Genomic DNA, 21,748 nt, shown 5'->3' on the forward strand with positions numbered 1-21,748 from the left:
CCATCAATCAAAGAAAGAAATATGGGAAGGATATTCTTGATTCTCTTCTCATTATTTTATAGTTTATATGATGACAAGTGGGGATAAGTGAATGGGAAAATACCTTAATAACTTCTTCCTGTAATCTTAATGCCATGCCATGCCAGAATGAGATACATCAAAAAACAAATCGTTCACAAACCTCCAAAGATCCTTGAAATTCCTCAAGGTTTATAATAAACACTGTGTTAAAGAAATTGCAACAAACAAGGAGGGTAAGGGCGATGAAGGAAGTGAAGGAAGGGACAAAGGACACGAGTGGAGGGAGCAAGTGTCTAGAACAGCTTGCTCACACCACAGGGGCCCCACATCAACTCTCTAAATCCCAGGTATTGTTAGACATTCACATATGTTATGCCCTATCCTCACAAAAACTTCTCAGGGCAAGTGTTACTCTTTTGTTTTCTCATGGTAGAAAACAAAGCTCAGAGAAGTAATTTGCAAAAGTTGCACAGCTAATAAGTAACAAAGCCCGATACTGGGTCTGCCTTATCATGCTGTCTTTCTCCTATTGTGTATACGATATAGAAATAAATTACTTTATCCTGTTGTGTATCAGGATATAGAAAAATTTTCATCAAGGCCGAGTCCAGTGGCTCGCACCTGTAATCCCAGCACTTTGAGAGGCTGAGGCGGGCGGATTCCAGGCTTTTAGAGTGATTCCTCTATTAGTCTTCTCAGGCTGTCATAACAAAATGCCACAAACTGGGTGGCTTAAATGCCAGAAATTAATTTTCTCACAGTTCTGGAGGCTAAAAGTCCAGGATCAAGGTGTTAGCAAATTAAGTTTCTCCTGAGGCCCCTCTCCTTGGCTTGCAGATGGTCACCTTGTCACTGTGTCCTCACGTGGTCTTCCCACTGTGTGTTACCTCTGTGTGTCCAAATTCCTTCTTATTAAGACACCAGTCAGATTGGACTAGGGCGCACCCTAACAGCTTCATTTTGACTTACCTTTCAAAGGCCTTATCTCTACAAATACAGTTCCATTCTGAGGACTAGGGGTTAGGACGTCAACATATAAATTTTTGAGGGATGTAGTTCATCCCATACCAAAGTCTAGTTAATATGTATACCTTTTGATTCAGCAATTCCTGTTGTAGATGTTTGTCCTAGAAAAATAACTAGTACATATATCAAAAGATTTTTTGTTATGTTTTGGTCTTTTGAGATGGGGCCTTGTTCTGTTGCCCAGGCTGGAGTACAATGGCACGATCTTGGCTCATGCAACCTCCGCTCCTGGATTCAAGCAGTTCTCCTGCCTCAGCCTCCCAAGTAGATGGGATTACAGGCACCCGCCACTGCACCCAGCTAATTCTTGTATTTTTTTTTTCAGTAGAGAGAGAGTTGTCACCATGTTGTCCAGGCTGGTCTCAAACTCCTGACCTCAAGTGATCCGCCCAACTCTGCCTCCCAAAGTGCTGGGATTACTGGTGTGAGCCACCGCCCCAGGCGTCAAAAGATATTTATGTAAGGATGCTGATTATAGCATTGATTGAAACAGCAAAAATAGTAAATAATCTAATTGTCTGTTAATAGGACAGTTGTGTCATAAATTGCAGTCCAATCATATAAATAACACCAGGCCTGAAAAGATATCCATGGTAAGTCAAAAACCTCAAGTTGTAGAAAGCTGTATATAGTCTGAACTCATGTTTAAAAATTATATCATGGCCAGGTGCCATGGCTCACGCCTGTAATCGCAGCACTTTGGGAGACCAAGGCAGGCGGAATCTTGAGGTCAGAAGTTCAACACCAGCCTGGGCAAGATAGTGAAACCCTGTCTCTACTAAAAATATAAAAATTAGCCCCACGCAATGGCGGGTGCCTGTAATCCCAACTACTTGGGAGGCAGGAGAATCACTTGAACCTGGGAGGCAGATGTTGCAGTGAGCTGAGATAACACCACTGCACTCCAGGGTGATAGAGCAAGACTCCATTTCAAAAAAGAAAGAAAAATTGTCATCCAGTTTGACATTATCTTATTATATCATTCAAAGTTCATTACTGTATTCCCTCAGCAAATAAACTACCACTGGTAAATTTTAAAATATATATTAATGTGTCTGGTAGCCATTAGTCAGAAGTATTTGCTAGGACAATTTTGAACTCACAAGTGATACACTGGTAAGTAGAAGAAAATTCCATGGTCTTGAGCTCTCATTGTTGGTGAGGTGAAGAGTACCAGGAGAGCCACTCTTGTTGACTCTGTTTATTGTAGGGTAGGGTGGTGCTGGTATTTGGAATACTAATAAAGCAGTCACTGGGTCTATCACTTCAGTTATCAAAAGAAAGAGGCTTTGATGGGTTGTAAGCACTCATGACTGTCTTTGTGAGAAGTGTACACATACTTATTGTTCCCTGTGAAAAATGAGGACTTTGAATACATAGGCCTGTACAGTGGTATGAAAAGTACTTCTAGAGAATCTCTGAAGCAGCAGAACTCTTGATCAGCTCATCTCCCAAAATCTTATCATTTCTCTTCAGATAGCAATAGGAGCAGTTTGAATGTGCTATAGCCTATCTACGAGTGTGATGTCTGGGAATTAAGTTTATCTTCCAAATCTTTCCTATCTCCAGCTCTTGATATCACTTTTATTCTTGTAAGTACCTCATCTTTGTTCAAACTCAATAGGTCCCAAAAGCACAATGTTTTCATCTGTCATCAGACATGTATTCCTGAATGGGAATGGAGGTGAAGAGCATGAGGATAGTAGGCCCCTCCTAAGGGACTGGAGAAGAAACAGATATAATCAGGAAGGCTGTGGGCACAAACAGAAACCTGCCAATTTTCCTATGTTGCCTGAGACATAATGCTGGAAATCAAGAGAACCCTATCAGTCACTGGGAGTTTATTTCACCCACTAGTGAAGGGAGTGTGGAAATAGCCAGAGGCCTGAAGGCTTACATGAGCAGAGCCCCTTATACTCGAATGGTCTCCCTTGCTATTGCCCTTGGTGAGCCTGATGACCCTTTGCCCCAGTCCTTGTAGGCACCATGAAGGGGCAGAAAGAGAGGGGCTTTGCAGTTAGAATAGAGTTAAGCTCAAATCACAACTCAGCCTCTTACTGGCTGTCTGACTTTGGGCAAATCAACCTGTCTCACAGGGCTAATTTTAAGGATTCAATGAGATGACGTGAGTAAGAGCTTTGCACAGTGCCTGCTACACAACTGAGACAAAATACACAGCAGATCTTTTCAGGATCCTTGCTTAGTACTCCACCAGAACCAAAGCATTGCCTTAAACCTAAACCCTGGCAGCTCTGAGTCCTGACCCCTTGCCTAAATCCTGCTGAGTTCTTTCTCTAGGTTTGGACCCTGTTTTCAGATTCCTTCCGGCACCAGGATGCAGCTTCAGACAAATATCCTGCCTGCTTACACCTGCCAACTACACTCCAAGTTGAAGGCCAGCTTAAGTCAGACTAGAGTCTCTTGGGCACCTTAGACTTAGTGACTTAGACCAGTGGTTCTCAGCCTTTTCTGGGACTACCTCAAATTTAAATCTCTGTTGGGAGGGCCTAGGAATCTGCATTTGTAAAAAATTTTTATTTCCATACGTTTTTGGGGGAACAGATGGTATTCAGTTACATGGTAGGTTCTTTAGTGGCGATTTGTGAGATTTTGGTGCACCCATCACCCAAGAAGTATACACTGAACCCAATTTGTAGTATTTTATCCCTCACACAATGAAAACAATTTTTTTATTATACTTTAAGTTCTAGGGTACATGTGCACAAAGTGCAGGTTTGTTACGTATGTATACATGTGCCATGTTGGTGTGCTGCACCCATTAACTCATCATTTACATGAGGTATTTCTCCTAATGCTATCCCTCCCCCCTCCCCCCACCCCACCACAGGCTCCAGTGTGTGATGTTCCCCACCCTGTGTCCAAGTGTTCTCATTGTTCACTTCCCACCTATAAGTGAGAACATGCAGTGTTTGGTTTTCTGTCCTTGTGATAGTTTGCTCAGAATGATGGTTTCCAGCTTCATCCATGTCCCTACAAAGGACATGAACTCATCCTTTTTTATGGCTGCATAGTATTCCACGGTGTATATATGCCACATTTTCTTAATCCAGTCTATCACTGATGGACATTTGGGTTGGTTTCAAGTCTTTTCTATTGTGAATAGTGCCACAATAAACATACATGCACATGTCTTTATAGTAGCATGACTTATAATCCTTTGGGTATATACCCAGTAATGGGATCACTGGGTCAAATGGTATTTCTAGTTCTAGATCCTTGAGGAATCGCTACACCGTCTTCCACAATGGTTGAACTAGTTTACACTCCCACTAACTGTAAAAGTGTTCCTATTTCTCCACATCCTCTCCAGCACCTGTTGTTTCTTGACTTTTTATGATCACACTTCTAATCTCAAAATAATAACAGCTATTTATGACCAACCCACAGCCAATATCGTACTGAATGGGCAAAAACTGGAAGCATTCCATTTGAAAACTGGCACAAGACAAGGATGCCCTCTCTCACTACTCCTATTCAACATAGTGTTGGAAGTTCTGGCCATGGCAATCAGGCAGGAGAAAGAAATAAAGGGTATTCAATTAGGAAATGAGGAAGTCAAATTGTCTCTGTTTGCAGACGACATGACTGTATATTTAGAAAATGCCATCGTCTCAGCCCAAAATCTCCATAAGCTGATAAGCAACTTCAGCAAAGTCTCAGGATACAAAATCAATGTGCAAAAATCACAAGCATTCTTATACACCAATAACAGACTAACAACCAAATCACAAGTGAACTCCCATTCACAACTTCTTCAAAGAGAATAAAATACCTAGGAATCCAACTTACAAGAGATGTGAAGGACCGCTTCAAGGAGAACTACAAACCACTGCTCAACAAAATAAAAGAGGACACAAACAAATGAAAGAATATTCCATGCTCCTGGATAGGAAGAATCAATATTGTGAAAATGGCCATACTGCCCAAGGTAATTTATAGATTCAGTGGCATCCCCATCAAGCTACCAATGACTGTCTTCACAGAATTGAAAAAAACTACTTTAAAGTTCATATGGAACCAAAAAAGAACCCGAATTGCCAAGACAATCCTAAGCCAAAAGAACACAACTGGAGGCCTCACACTACCTGACTTCAAACTATACTACAAGACAACAGTAACCAAAACAGCATGGGAATCTGCATTTTTAAATACTCCCATTTACTCACTAGAAGGGCCACCTCATTAATCTATTTTTTTTTTTTTTTTTTGAGACAGAACCCATGTCACCCAGGCTGGAGTGCAGTGGCAGGCTCTGCAACCTCTGCCTCCTGGGTTCAAGTGATTCTCCTCCCTCAGCATCCTGAATAGCTGGGACTACAGGTGCATGCTACCACGCCTGGCTGATTTTTTTTATTTTTAGTAGAGACGGGGGTTTCACCATGTTAACCAGGATGGTCTTAATCTCCTGATCTCATGATCCACCTACCTTGGCCTCCCAAAGTGCTGGGATTACAGGTGTGAGTCACTGCGCCAGGCCCTCACCTCACTAATCTTCAACCATTTTTGCTTCCTTGCAGAAGTTTCCAGTAAGCTTTATAACCAAGGCCTTGATTTCTACTTTGCAGATAGTAGGTGCTTAATAGATGTTTATTGAGGAAATAAATGCTTTCTGTTAGATGATATTTTTGTCATACAAAAATAATTAGCCATGGAATTTATAAAATGATGTTAAAATAATGGCACTTACTAGGCATTCAATAAAGATTGGTTCATGAATGATTAAAACCTGTTGCATTCAGGATGGATGTTGGGAGGACAACTATTTGGGAGAAGCCTGTGAATACAGAAGTTCCATGGGAGCAAATGAAATGACAGCACGTGGAAGAATTTTATGAAGCATGAAGGAATATGAGGAAAAATAATGATGTTACACCATCCATATGTTAGGGTCAGTGCATTCTAATTTGTTCTGTTGAAAATGGAATTTGAGTAAGCAGCTTCTCACAGGTTACAGTGTGTCAACAGAAGAAGAAAAGAAAGGGGTCTTATTTACCACCAGCTATACAAGCCCCATAAGGTAATGGTCTCCTCTCTCATTTTATATTTTTTTACCTTTTATTATGAAACATTTCAAACATATACAAAAGAGAGAAGAGTATAATAAACCCTCATATCCACCACACATCTTCAACAATTATCAATGTTTTATCTACATTGGACTAACCAAAGTAATGCAAAATAGGGCTTCTCAGTTTACTTTAAAGATTGTTTGAAAAGCATATGTAAATAAATGTTCTAGAACTAGGTCAGCATTCTTTGGGAAAATTTAGAGATAACATGTACTCCCAGAGCCTATTTACATGTATTTTTCGACATCTGGCTGACAATTCCTCTTTGAGTTAGATGATTACAACATCCCAAACTCTGCACAATCTCCTGATGAGTGTATATAATAGAGTCACTGTACTTGTCTCTAAAAAAACAATTTATTTATTTTCAGAACTTTAGAAAATTGTGTCTGTGTTCCCATCTGGGGTACAAAGAACCAGTGAGTCCCATTTGTTGTGGTTCCTGCATTCGATGGCTCCAGATGTGCCACCACCAAGCTAGTCTTATGACAACCTAGAAGGCAAATTGGTGAGAAAGCCCGCATTTCTGGGTTCATTGACTGTTTGTACAGAGAATCTTTGAGTGTGAAAATGTATACTCTTATGGCAAAACATTAGGGAATGATTAGCAGTTTCATGATGAATATAAGTAATTTCTTGAACATTATTATTGTTTACTTGGTCCAACCATTTCTTTCAATATATGGCGATGTTTCTTAATTACTGGATTTAGCTTCTCTACCTTTTCTTTCCTTCTTCATAGTAACTGATTTGTATTTTCTACTTTTAGTGCAAAGTCATCCATGAGGTGCTAAGTTGTACTCTGACAGTGGGAACTAAACTCTAAACATTAATTAAACCATTGTTTAAAAACATGTGCATCATATCATGCTTGTTGAATGTAGTTTCATGTTAAGCTCATTGTATTACCTGATATATATTTGTTGAAGGAGCAAGGTTGAGTGACCCCCTTCCAGATACTTTTCTAGTGACTCATGTTTTGATATCATATTAATGTGTGGCTTTCATCATATTAAAGAAATCTCAGCTACCAACTACAGTATTTTGGGGGATTCAAAATCCATGTTAATAATCTTTCTAACTTTCTGAACTATTGGCTCCTTAACTTGATCTTTGTGACTTTCATCTCATTCTGCCTCAGATCCTCTTTGGTGTAGCCAGCCATACCTTAGTTTTCACCATCACCCTCAGCTTCTCCACATCTGAGACTGTCAAACATGAAAAGTTTCCTCTGACCACTCCCTATCTTTCTGTCTTTCCTGTAACTTCATACCTTCTGACCCATTCTTCACATCCTTAGATCCAGTCCCTTTGCTCTTCCCCATCCGCTAGTCTTCCTGACTTCACAGGACATCATAAGGCACCTCACGAGTCCCTAGGACAACTTTTCTTACTTTGCCTTCACCAGCATCCTAATGACTCATCTCACTGTTGTTCTGTCATACCTGTTCTGCCAATTTCCAGCCCTAGTTAAGGAAACCATCTGTATCTTCTTTACCCTTTTCTTGGCAGCCGAACATTTCTGGAGAACATACCATAACCAGACTGACTGACTGCTCTAAAAGTTGTACTATCCAGTTTGTCTTGGAACTCAACAACACTGGACATTCCTTTTCTCACCTCTCATTCATTCACTCTTAAAATAGTTCTATCTGTTGTTTCACTCCTCTGCAGTCTCATCAAATTTCTACATCTACCTCTAACCTCTTTTGCCACTTAATTTACCAGAAGCTGAAGGTCATCTGACAAGAATAACTTATAAATATCATTTTGTCCAAATTATTACCTATTCACTTTATCTTCCCCCAGTTTCTGAAGAAGAATTTTTGTGATTTTCTTCTAAAGCCAGTGTTTTCACCTACCCTTTTTCTCTCTTCCCTTCCCATGTACTCTTTGACTTTGTTCTATCAATCATCTCTTCCCCTTACATTTTCTAGGCCTTGCTCTCTTCCAGTCTTCCCCTTAATACCTGCAAACTGTTTCTCTCCTGCCCTAAGGAGACTCTCCCTGGACTCTAATTTCCATTCTTTGCATTTCTGTCTCTCTTCTTCTTCTTTATCCACAAACTTCATCCATCTTGGTTTCTTCTCCCACTTAATCCTAAGCACCTTCAGCCCCTGAAAAGTTCAAAAGCCAAAAACCTCTTCTTAGACCTTCTGCTCAATTCTGTTTTCAGCAGAATTTGACAACATGGACCACCCTTTTCTCACTAGAACCCTCATCTCCACTGGAATTTATGTTGCATTCTCCTCTCCTACTGCTTCGTGAACTGCTTCTGTGTAGTTTCCTTTCAGGATTCCTCTTCTCCCCCTTTAAAATAGGCCCATTAAATATAAACTTTCTGAAGATTCAGTGTTCAGTCCTCTCTTTTAACTCTCAATAGTCCCTTGGTAATCTCATCCTATCTTATGACTCAATTATTTAATTGCTCTACCTCTTACCTTTGTGAGAATGACTCCTACCTCTGTCCCTTTAGCCCTCATCTGTTTTCCCCTAATCAGACCCTTATTTCTAACTGGATGCTGAGCATTCCATGTTGATGCATTGCAGACACTTTAAACTCTGATCTAAGTTCAACTCATCACTTTTTAGTGGTGTGTTTTTGATCTTGGCTAATGAATCCAATGGTATCTCCTTCCACCATTATTTTTCAAATCCATCTTCTCTGTTCACTCCCTTCTTCAGAAACTTATTAACTCTTCTGTGGACTATTGTAATAGCATGTTAAAAAGTCTCTCTGGTTTCAGTCTGTCTTCCTCGAGTTAGCAAAAAATAGCAAAATAACTGTACCATTCACAGTGATTTCTTCACATTATAGAAAGCTTTTTCTTGGCCAGGCGCAGTGCATCGTACCTGTAATTCCAGCACTTTGGGAGGCTGAGGTGGGCAGATCACCTAAGGTCAGGAGTTCGAGACCAGCCTCACCAATATGGTGAAACCCCCATCTCTACTAAAAATACAAAAATTAACCGGGTGTGGTGGCATGCACCTGTAGTCCCAGCTACTCGGGAGGCTGAGACAGGAGAATCGCTTTAACCCGGGAGGCGGGTTGCAGTGAGCTGAGATTACACCATAGCACTCCAGCCTTGGTGACAGAGCAAGACTCTGTCAAAGAAAAAGAGAGAAAAGAGAGAGAGAGAGAGAAAGAAAGGGGACTTTCTTTCTTTGGCTTACTTAGTTGTCTTTCTCTGTCACCTCGAATGTCACATTTTTGAACACTGCTGCTAGTGTCATCTTCCTAAGGTTCAGATATGACCAAGTCACACTTCCAATTCAAAGACTTTTATATGCTACCCCTTTCCTCTGTAGTCAAAGATCTCCATGATTTAGTCTGAGTCCATCTCTCTTGTCTTATCTCCACTCCATTCTTGCAGCCTGGTCTGTGGCAAGTCTCTCAAACAGACCAGGGTCTCAGTTGCCTTTTTTTAGACTATTACCTCTGTCTGGTGGCCTTCCTCCTAGATCAGCTTTTGTAGAACCCCCAGAAGGCCAGAGTGGGACCCTGAAAAGTTCAGGGCCCATGGTCAGGGACCTCATTCAAATCATTCTCTTTCAAAATGCTCTGTCTCCATCACCAAAATCAGAACAAGAGTCACCCTGCCTTATCAAATACTTGGTTGATATCTGGAACACAGAACTGAGTACGGTCTGTTTTGGCACCCACATGTGTGTTTCTCTTCTCCATTAAAGCATACATCTTGGAAGAGAGGGACACAGCCTAATTTATTTTTGTATCCAACTGAATGAATGTGAAGCACTCCCACAGTAGGTGTCTTATTGTTTATTGAATTGTTGAATTTTTTTTTTTTTTTTTTTTTTTGAGATGGAGTCTCGCTCTGTCACCCAGGCTGGAGTACTGTGGCCGGATCTCAGCTCACTGCAAGCTCCGCCTCCTGGGTTCATGCCATTCTCCTGCCTCAGCCTCCCAGGTAGCTGGGACTACAGGCGCCCGCCACCTCGCCCGGCTACTTTTTTTGTAGCTTTTAGTAGAGACGGGGTTTCACTGTGTTAGCCAGGATGGTCTCGATCTCCTGACCTCATGATCCGCCTGTCTCGGCCTCCCAAAGTGCTGGGATTACAGGCTTGAGCCACCGCGCCCAGCCTGAATTGTTGAATTCTATATCAAGATTTGACTTGATTTAATTTATAGAATTAAGAATCAATTTAGCTTATTTTGGGGAGCAAGATTTTTATTTTGTTTTCCTTAATAATTTAGTCTTTATTGTAATACACATTTTCTCCTTATAATGGAACTTCCATAATAGGAATTATTTAGTGGACAAAAAGTCATGGTATTCATCATATCAAAACAAGCCATTGGCAATATAGCAAATAATATGCTAAAAGAAAGACACAGTGCATGTGAAAGAATATATGCAAATATCAGGGAAGCTTCTGATTATAATTGAAAGAGATCATGTATGTAAAGTGTTTCCTAATTATCTGGTACAAAGTCAATGCTCAGTAAATGTTACCTCTTATTTTTATACAGCAAGTAAAGTAGCTGGAAAAAAATAATTTGCTTATTCCCATGTGGTCTACATAGTTTTGTGTTTCAGCTGATATTGACTTTGAACTGCATTCGTCAGAATCAGATATGTCTTTTCATAATTTCAAGAGCAAGTAACAAAGAGTAAGGCATGTGAGAAGTTATCATGATGCAATTAACCATGTGCACTATTGATGAGGACTTGGCTTCTCTCTGTACTACTTGATATTCAGTGAAATAAACAATGGTGATAATTGTCACATTTCTGACAAAGACATCTGCTAAACCAGGCAACTCGAGCAAAGCTGTTTGCTACTGACAGCTTGCTTCAAATGTGAATGTTGCCATTAAGAAAAAATAGCATTTCTGTATTTATCACATCACCTAATATGTTGAGTTGGCAGTGTTTCATCTGGAGACCAAAAGACCTATGCCTAATCATTAAATTCAGCATTCAAACTTCTATATTTGCATAAGAGACTATTAAAAGATCTTTAATTTTTTGTCGTGTTAATGTAAGTGTGATATATCCAAATGATAAAGAAAATCCCACAGTTCAGAATGGTATCAACTGAAGGGTAAAAGTCTCCTTTTCCATTGTCTCTACTCCTATTACTCCTCCCTAGAGATTATCTTTTGGATTGCACATTATGTAAAAACCACACAAAATAATCGTAAGAATCAACCAACTCCACTTCACTTTGTATATGACCTTGAATTTCAGAAAATTCTAATGCTGCATGATGCCAAAAGACAAATCACACTTGATCTTAGCCAGAAGGCTGAGGAGCAATCCAAAAGACAAATCATTACAGCTTTTGATTTGTCAACTAATGTCATAATAAAAATCTACATTTAAAAGTAATATTCCAAAGGATCCAGAAGAATGAAAGCTTTACTCTCTATTCCCTCATCTAATGATTCATCACCAAGAAGTATCTGAAGCAGTATAATCCTTAGGCCAGAGTGAGAATGTCCCCTGAGCCTGAACCCCAAACATTTGAGGTTTCCACTCTGTCCTTTCTTGGGCCCTGCCCCTCTTCATGGGGTAAGGTGTCTGTGTTGCTAAAGGGATGTACTCACTCAGAGAGTCTGTATGCCCTCATCAGACCACATTTGGGGTAGCCAGGATGAAGGAATTCCCAGCTCACATGGCCCAAGCAACTTCCATGACTTCTTCCGCACCTCCACCCTCCCAAGGGTAGATAGCCATGGACTGGGGACTAAGAGGGTATGGAACTTTGAAGAGTTTGAGAAATCTAAATTAAAACCTAATCTTTCAGGGTTTTATAAAGGTGTCCAGGCAGGAGGATTTAAGTATTTATGTAACAGTTTATTTTGCTTTGTTTGTAACTTTAAAATACTTAGAGTTTTAAAGTCAACATGAGACGTTGACTTCAATATGTGCTTTTGACTCAGATCCCCCAAATGTTAGCAGGTAGGCCTGATTTGAAGATCATGTTATTGTGAAGCTCACGTAATTAAATGTCCTTCCATGAGAGTTGTGTTTCTAACAGCTCTTTGGAATCAAGGCAAAATGAATTTTACTCTTTAAATCACTAGTTTTTTTAAAATGAGTAACTTGTGATTTCAAATTATTCTGTCCCTGTTATATATCTGTTGTTAAAATATTCAAGGAAGGAATATTGCAGTAGAGGTAGGACAGAGATTGACTTTGTTAATCTTTTTTGAAAATACAAATTTTCATAGCTTGTTTTTCATTTGGAACAATTTCTTATAGATCTGCCATTCTGTACTTACTCTCCTGTTTTTTTCTATCCATAAATTATCTCTCTTTCTTGATAATAAGAGCTTTTCAGAACAGAAAATTTTATGCCCACCCTCATTTTACATAAAAAGAAACAGGATACTGTGGAAGGGTAGCATGATCTTTTAGGCATTTAGGAGTTTTGGTTGTAGGAGATTAGTTCACAAAGGTTTGCCAGGCTCAAATCATTTTACACTTAAAAAAAAAAAAAAAAAAAAAGCCGGGCGCAGTGGCTCTGGCTTGTAATCCCAGCACTTTGGGAGGCCGAGGCGGGCGGATCACGAGGTCAGGAGATCGAGACCACGGTGAAACCCCGTCTCTACTAAAAATACAAAAAGTTAGCCGGGCTCGCGGTGCCTGTGGTCCCAGCTACTCGGAAGACTCAGGCAGGAGAATGGCACGAACCTGGGAGGCGGAGCTTGCAGTGAGCCGAGGTCGAGATCGCGCCACTGCACTCCAGCCTGGGCTACAGAGCGAGACTCTGTCTCAAAAAAAAAAAAAGAATACATAGAGATACAAGAGTGGAAGATGTAGCATTTGAGGAAAAGGCTTGCTTCTCAACTATGATCTCGTTTTACCCAGGGTCCATCTCACTGCTTATTTATACAGTCATATAGACAGGAGTTAACAAAATTAGTTAAATAGGTATTGCATTTACATGGTTAATGTGTGTGTGTGTGTGTGTGTGTGTGTGTGTGTGTGTGTTTTCTCACCCTGTGTTCCATCCACTTTGTTTCATCACTCTACCTCAACAGATGGCCACTGTTATTAGATGCGTGTGTGTGCATGTAGGGTTGCAAGATTTCTTTCTTTCTTTTTTTTTTTTTTTTTGAGACGGAGTCTTGCTCTGTAGCCCAGGCTGAAGTCTAGTGGCACCATCTCTGCTCACTGCAATCTCCACCTCCCGGGTTCAAATGATTCTCCTGTCTCAGCCTCCCCGAGTAGCTGGGATTGAAGGCGCCCACCACAACGCCCGGCTAATTTTTGTATTTTTAGTAGTGAAGGGGCTCCATCATGTTGGCCAGGCTGGTCTAGAATTCCTAACTTCAGATGATCCGCCCGCCTCGGCCTCCCAAAGTGTTGGGATTACAGCCGTGAGCCACCGCACCCGACCTCAGGGTTTCTTTAGACAAATAAAAGTGCTTACACAACTCCTTTTTTCAGTTAACAACATTGAAGATTTTTTGTTGTTGTTACTTCAGAGAGAGCCTCTTTGTTCTTTCTTGAGTGTTGTATAGAACTGTTCTATTATATGGCTATCCTGTAATTTATATATTTTTATTAATAACCCTTTTTATTTTTTTTGGACGGAGTCTTGCTCTGTCTGCCAGGCTGGAGTGCAGTGGCGCGATCTCGGCTCACTCCAACCTCTGCCTCCCGGGTGCAAGCGATTCTCCTGTCTCAGCCTCCGGAGTAGCTGGGACTACAGGCGCCTGCCACTACGACCATCTAATTTTTGTATTTTTAGTAGAGATGGGGTTTCGCCATATTGGTCAGGCTAGTCTCAAACCCCTGACCTCAGGTGATCCATCCTCCTAGGCTTCCCAAAGTGTTGGGATTACAGGCGTGAGCCACCGCGGCCGGCCTAATAACCTTCATTTTTAAGAGCAGTTTTATATTTGCAAAAATATTGTGAAGATAGTACAGAGAATTCTCATACACCAGGCAGACAGATTCCCCTATTATTAACATCTTACTTTAGTATGGTACCCTTGTTACAATTATTGAGCCAATAATGATTTATTATTACTACCTAAAGTGTATACTTTATTCAGATATCCTTAGTTTTATCTTTTCCTGTTTCATAATATTATACTATGTTTAGTCATCATGTCTCAGATTCCTCTTGGCTGTGGAAGTTTCTTGTTTTTGATGACCTTGACAGTTTTGAGGAGTACTGGTCAGATATTTTGTAAAGTGTCTCTCAATTGAGATTTATACAATTTATTTTATTTATTTATTTTTGTTTTTGTTTTTGTTTGAGACAGATTCTTGTTCTATCGCCCAGGGTGGAGTGCAGTGGCACAATCTTATCTGACTGCAACCTCTGCCTCCCAGGTTCAAGCAATTGTTGTGCCTCAGCCTCCCAAGTAGCTGGGACTACAGGCATGCACCACCATGCCCGGCTAATTTTTGTAATTTTTGTAGAGACAGGGTTTCACCATGTTGACCAGACTGGTCTCGAACTCCTAACCTCAGGCGATCCGCCTGCCTCAGCCTCCTAAAGTGCTGGGATTACAGGCGTGAGCCACTGAGCCCTGCCTAATTTATTTTTGTACAAATATATTTTGTACAAAAAAAGCCCTTTTGATGGGTGTTTGGCTTTTTTCCCCAATCCTTTGCTATTACAAACAGTGAGGCAATAAATAACAGTGTATATCTGTAATTTCACATGTTGCAGGTGTAAAGGATAAATTCCCAGAAGTGACGTTGGCAGGTTAAAGTGTAAATGCATTTGTAATTTTGATATTATTACCAAATTACCTTCCATAAGAATCTTGCCAGTTTATGCTGCATGCATAAGAGTGCCTGTTTCTTGACAGCTTTACCAATAGGGCATGTTGTAAAACTTTTAGATTTTCACCTGTTTGATAGAAGAAAACTAGTTATCTGTGTGGTTTTACAATTTTGATAACATTTCTCTGATTATGAATGAAGATGAAGTATTTTATATTTATTAACACTTATTATAAATAGACTCTTTTCCATTCTATTTTTCTAGGTATTTGTATATTATATTATATATAATGTATATATTTATATATAATATATATTTATATTTTTATATATTTATATATAATATATATTTATATTTTTATATATTTATATATAATATATATTTATATTTTTATATATTTATATATAATATATATTTATATTTTTATATATTTATATATAATATATATTTATATTTTTATATATTTATATATAATATATATTTATATTTTTATATATTTATATATAATATATATTTATATTTTTATATATTTATATATAATATATATTTATATTTTTATATATTTATATATAATATATATTTATATTTTTATATATTTATATATAATATATATTTATATTTTTATATATTTATATATAATATATATTTATATTTTTATATATTTATATATAATATATATTTATATATACATTATATATATATATGAAAGCTATTGCTATCCGAATAATAATTTCACAATATGGAGATGATTTCAGCTGAATATCTTAGGGATGCATGCCATGTGCCTCTATATTAGGGCTTGTATTCATATATTGAATCCTGTTCTCAAATGCAATAGTTATTAACAGGCTGGTTTCCACAAAACTGTTATTAGCCATCTTAAGAGATGTCTGAGGAAGGTTGCAGCTCTGGTTTCTAGTAAAAATGTTGATCTGTGATGTGTTTCCTTTACTATCTTGTACCTTTCTTACTCGTGTCAGCTAGGACCTGTATTGTTCCATCATTTTTTTCTATGGAGAGCAGAGATCATCACCCAGATATAAAAAAGTGAGCTTAGCACTATCCTGCTTTATTGGCAAGCTGCAAAAATGCTGCAGTGACATCTACAAAGGAGGTGCCCATCCTGGGCGAAGCATTTATTCTGTCAAAGGGAGAAAGATATTATATTATAATTGCCCTAGGAAGTAAATTAATTCTGAAGTATTTTGAAGGAAAGGATCAGTGTGTACTTTTCATCTTCATGTAGAACCTTCATGTGTATTGGGAAGATCTTATGAATGATCTCAAGAATAAACGTCTCAAATGCAGGCAATGACAAAATCATGGCTTCAAGGATAGAAGAAAATTGCACAGTTCTCTCTTTTCCTCTAATTTCCTTAATTTAATAAATCAACAGTTTATTATGGGCCTTTCATCTTGTTAGATACTGGTATGAGCTCTGGAGATGTAAACATGCTATGACACACTCTCTGATGCCCAATATAATTATAATTTAAGTGAAGGAGACAGACTTAGGAAAAGATAATTATGAATTTATGAATTTATGTTTTAAGTGGTATTAAAGAGAAATGCACAAAGAGTGTAACAGAGACAAATAATTATCTAGGAGATTGGTGGTAGGAATAGAGAGGTAAATAAGAGGAAGTAGGATATTACAGACAAGATGATATTTAAGGAGTTAAAAAGATTGAGAGAGACTGAATTGTCTAATATTATATGAACCCTGACTCAACTGATCCCTTTAGAAGAAGGCCATCTTTCCTAAAGAATAGGGACCTACCCTGGTCTTTTGTATGATGATTTTAGGTGGCATACTGATATGACTTCAAATAAAATTGGTTTACTCAGAAAATTATTCCCTTTGAATCCATCTGTTTGGAACTGGTAACCTCTTTTGATATCTTCTAACACTTACATTACTTTTTAAATATAGAGATATTGGGCTCAGGTCCAGAGCCTTCAGGAAGCAATTGCATTTAATAATATTATATTATTTTCATCGTATTTACTTAGAAGATAACTTTCTATTTCTGGCAAATGATGCTGGTTTGCTACTTATAGGTGTGATATAAAGTTATTTATTCACTTATTCACTCAACAAATATCTGTTGAGTACCTTCTGTGTGCCAGGCACTGTTCAACGAACTTGTGAATAAAATATTAGTGGATAAAACAAAAACTCCTGCCCTGAGGACCCTATAACATAACTTATTATTTTGCTTGATTATAGTTTTTTAACTTTAAAAATGGGTTTAATTTTAAGTTAGCAAGTAAATAATGATACATATCGTAGCAGCATAGGATACAGGTGAGAGATAGTGCAGAGAAGAAATGAAGATGAATGCTACATCAAATTACCTACAGTTGAATCCTAGTCCTGCCACCTATTAGTTCTGTGACCTTGAATAAATTACTTACTTTTTTATGCCTCATTTTCCTCCCTTGTCAAATATTGTGATAATTCAATACACATTGATTGTTGTTGATATTACTATTATTACACAGATTGTCAAAAATCCTGAAATTTATATTCAAATGACTGAGTTTGGGAAAATATTGCACTAGATTGTTTAAACAGTTTTTTAAAACAATGCAGGGTCTGGGCTTACTTTTCTTCTTAGCATTTTATTTTGACATAATTTTAGACTTACAGAAAAGTTACAAAACTAGAACTAAGAATTCCCATGTACACTTCATGCAGCTTCCCGTAATGTTAACATTTTATGTAACCATATTACAATTGTCAAAACTAATGAATTAACATTGGTATAATACTATTATTAGTTAAACTACAGACTTTATTTGTATTGCCCTGGTTTTCCCAACATCATTTTTCTTTTCTGGGATCCAATTTGGGATCCCACATTGTGTTCATTTATCTACTTATTTTTGGTTTTTCCTTTCTTTCTTTTTATATTTTTGAGATGGAGTCTTTCTCTGTCGCACAAGCTGGAGTGCAGTTGCGTGATCTTGGGTCACTGCAACCTCCACCTCCTGGGTTCAAGTGATTCTCCTACCTCCGCCTCCCAAGTAGCTTGGATTACAGGCCCATGCCACCACACCTGGCCAATTTTTGTATTTTTAGTAGAGACGGGGTTTCACCGTGTTAGTCAGGCTGGTCTCAAACCCTGACCTCAAGTGATCCTCCTGCCTTGGCCTCCCAAAGTGCTGGGATACAGGCATGAGCCACTGCACCTGGCCCCACATTGCATTTAGTTGTTATGTCCTTTTAGTTGCCAGCTATGTAGACTCTATGTAGACTCGGTGTCTCTTTGACATTCATGACTTTCACATTTTTGAAGAGTACTGGTCAGGTTTTTGTAGAACGTTCTTCAGTTTTCTGTGTCTGATGTTTTCTCATGATTAAATAAAGTTTATGCCTTTTTTGATAAGCATACACAGAAATGATGGGCCCTTCTCACAACATCATGATTGGAGATTCATGATACTGATATGTCTTATTATAGTAATGCTAGTCTCCTTCACTTGGTTAAGGTGCTATTTGCCAGGTTTCTCCACTACAAAGTTACTATTTTTACCTTTATCCCTAATAAATATCTTGGGGGAAGATATGTTGAAATTGAAAATATCCTGTTTCTATTCCACTGATTTTAAGCATCCATTAATGGATCTTGCCTGCAACAAATATTAGTGTGGTGTTCTGTTTTTAATTTTCTATTTCCCTCATTTTTCCATGTTTATTAATTGGAATTTTATGTAGGCTGTCTCTTTTGTCCCATTAGTTTTTAAAAATTCAATTATTTGTTAATATCAATATGAATTCATAAATATTTATTATGTGAATTATAATCCAATGCTATTGTTATTTACTTTTTGCTCAAATTGTTTCAGCTGTGGCCACTGGGAGCTCTTTCTGGTTAGCCCCTATGTCTTCCTGACATGCCCCCATTATTTTTTGAGCACTTCTTACTTTTTCGGCACCACATGATACCTCAGACTCACCTTGTGTTTTCCCTGCCCCAGCCTCTACAAGCACTTCTCCAAAGAAAGTCTTAAATAAAGTAAAATTTTACAATACAAAAGTTAAACAGGGCTGAGCATGGTGGCTCACACCTGTAATCCCAGAACTTTGGGAAGCTGAAGCCGGAGGATCACTTGAGGCCAGGAGTTCAAGATCAGCCTAGCCATTATGGCAAAACCCCATCTCTACTAAAAATACAAAAACTAGGCTGGGCACAGTGGCTCACACCTGTAATCCCAGCATTTTGGGAGCCTGAGGCAGGTGGATCACCTGAAGTCAAGAGTTCAAGACCAGCCTGGCCAACATGGTAAAACCTTGTCTTTATTAAAAATACTGAACTTAGCAGGGAATGGTGGTGTGATGTAATCCCAGGAGGCTAAGGCAGGAGAATCTCTTAAACTTGAGAGGCAGAGGTTGGAGTGAATAGAGACTGTGCCACTGTACTCCAGCCTGGGCAACAGAGCGAGACTCCATCTCAAAAAACAAATAATAATAATAAATACAAATAAAAATACAAAAATTAGCTGGTGGTCTAATTAGCTGTAATCCCAGCTACTCAGGAGGCTGAGGCAGGAGAACTGCTTGAACCTGGGAGGCAGAGGTTGCAGTAAGCCAAGATTGTGCCACTGCACTCCAGCCTGGGTGACACAGCAAGACTCTCTCTCAAAGAAAAGAAAAAAAAGAAAGAAAAAATATTAAGAATATGAAATTTAAATGTAAAACACTTTAATTAAAAATTGTTTTAAAAACTAGGACAAGGTTTAACAGATGAAAGTGGCATACCTTTTTTTTCTTAGAATTTGACTGCCACTTGAATTAAAGTTTTCCTCACTGTGCTAGGTTAATAGAATTAATCAGATGATCAAAACATTATATCATGGGGCAGTGCAGGGATGTTATATTTTGAGTGAATAATAATGTAATTCACAGCATAAGAATTAAGAGCAGACAATCTAGAGTCAGAATGGCTGGACTCAAATCCTAATTCCACCACTTACTAGCTGTGTAACACCAAGCAAGTTACTTGACTTCTCCCAACCTCAATTTTCTAATGGGTAAAAATGAAGTTAATGACAGTACTTGGTTTAGGACGGGCGCGGTGGCTCACGCCTATAATCTCACCACTTTGGGAGGCCGAGGCGGGTGGATCACCTGAGATCAAGAGTTCGAGACCAGCTGACCAACATGGTGAAACCCCATCTCTACTAAAAATACAAAAATTAGCTGGGCGTGGTGGCGGGCCCCTGTAATCCCAGCTACTTGGGAGGCTGAGGCAGGAGAATCGTTTGAACAGGGAGCCGGAGGTTACAGAGAGCTAAGATCCCGCTATTGCACCAGCCTGGGCGCCAAGAACGAAACTCCTGCGAACGTGGTGCTGTGAGGCGCGCGGAGCATGCGGGCCGTGCTCTGCAGCGTGCACACGCTCGGGGCACCCGCCGAGCCCTGCCTGCCAAGGCCCTGGCAGCTGGGGGCGGGCGCCATCTGGACGCTGCACACAGGACCCGTTCTGCTCTGGGTTCCTAAATTCACAGAGAAGCATTAATGGATAACAACAGAAAATGGTATTGGAACAGTGGGAGTCAATAATTTTGCACAAGAAGCTTTGGGAGATGTTGTGTACTGTAGTCTGCCTGACGTTGGGACAAAATTGAACAAACAAGATGAGTTTGGTGCTTTGGAAAGTGTGAAAGCTGCTAGTGAAATCTATTCTCTTTAATCAGGAGAATTAACTTAAATTAATGAAGCTCTTGCAGAAAATCCAGGACTTGTCAACAAATCTTGTTATGAAGATGGTTGGCTGATCAAGATGACACTGCGTAACTCTTCAGAACTGGATGAACTCATGAGTGAAGAAGTGTATGAGGAATACATGAAATCTATTGAGGAATGATAATGGAACCCCTAAATAAACTAGTATAAATTATGCAACCCAGCAGAATTGTCTTAAATTAGCGGTAGATAGAAGGCTTAGAATAGCAACTTTTAGCATTACCGATGGGAGAAAAACTACTGTTAACACTAATGAAAGAAAATGCCCTTTATCTTTCAAATGATTATAGATAAACATAATATTCTTCTTTTTTTACAATACCCTATGATTTTTAAGACTAGCCTCTAGTATTCAGAATTCATTAAATTATCCATGGTAAAAACTAGTTATAAAAATTATATAATGTTTGCAGATGGCGTGATTGTATATTTAGAAAACCCCATCATCTCAGTCCAAAATGTCCTTAAGCTGATAAGCAACTTCAGCAAAGTCTCAGGATACAAAATCAATGTGCAAAAATCGCAAACATTCCTATACACCAATAATAGACAAGCAGAGAGCCAAATCATAAGTGAACTCCCATTCACAATTGCTGCAAAGAGATTGAAATACCTAGGAATACAACTTACAAGGGATGTGAAGAACCTCTTCAAGGAGAAACTACAAACCACTACTCAAGGAAATAAGAGAGAACACAAAGAAATGGAAAAACATTCCATGCTCATGAATAGGAAGAATCAATGTCATGAAAATGGTCATACTGCCCAAAGTAATTTATAGGCTCAATGCTATCCCCATGAAGCTGCCATTGACTTTCTCCACAGAATTAGAAAAAAACTAGTTTAAATTTCATATGGAACCAAAAAAAGAGCCCATATAGCCAAGAAAATCCTAAGCCAAAAGAACAAAGCTGGAGGCATCGTGCTACCTGACTTCAAACTATGCTACAAGGCTACAGTAACCAAAACAGCATGGTACTGGTACCAAAACAGATATATAGACCAATGGGACAGAACAGAGGCCTCAGAAATAACACCACATATCTACTACCATCTGATCTTTGACGAGCCTGACAAAAAGAAGAAATGGGGAAAGGATTCCCTGTTTAATAAATGATCTGGGAAAACTGGCTAGCCATATGCA

General features: G+C 38.8%; 1 pseudogene; it reads left to right on the forward strand.

Moving 5' to 3' along the window:
• Positions 1 to 263: 263 nt before the first annotated feature.
• Positions 264 to 20,725, forward strand: LOC105517598 (annotated as a pseudogene).
• The last annotated feature ends 1,023 nt before the right edge of the window (positions 20,726 to 21,748 follow it).

This window comes from Colobus angolensis, unplaced genomic scaffold (assembly GCF_000951035.1).
Source record: "Colobus angolensis palliatus isolate OR3802 unplaced genomic scaffold, Cang.pa_1.0 Scaffold302, whole genome shotgun sequence".
NCBI classification, from domain to species: Eukaryota; Metazoa; Chordata; class Mammalia; order Primates; family Cercopithecidae; genus Colobus; species Colobus angolensis.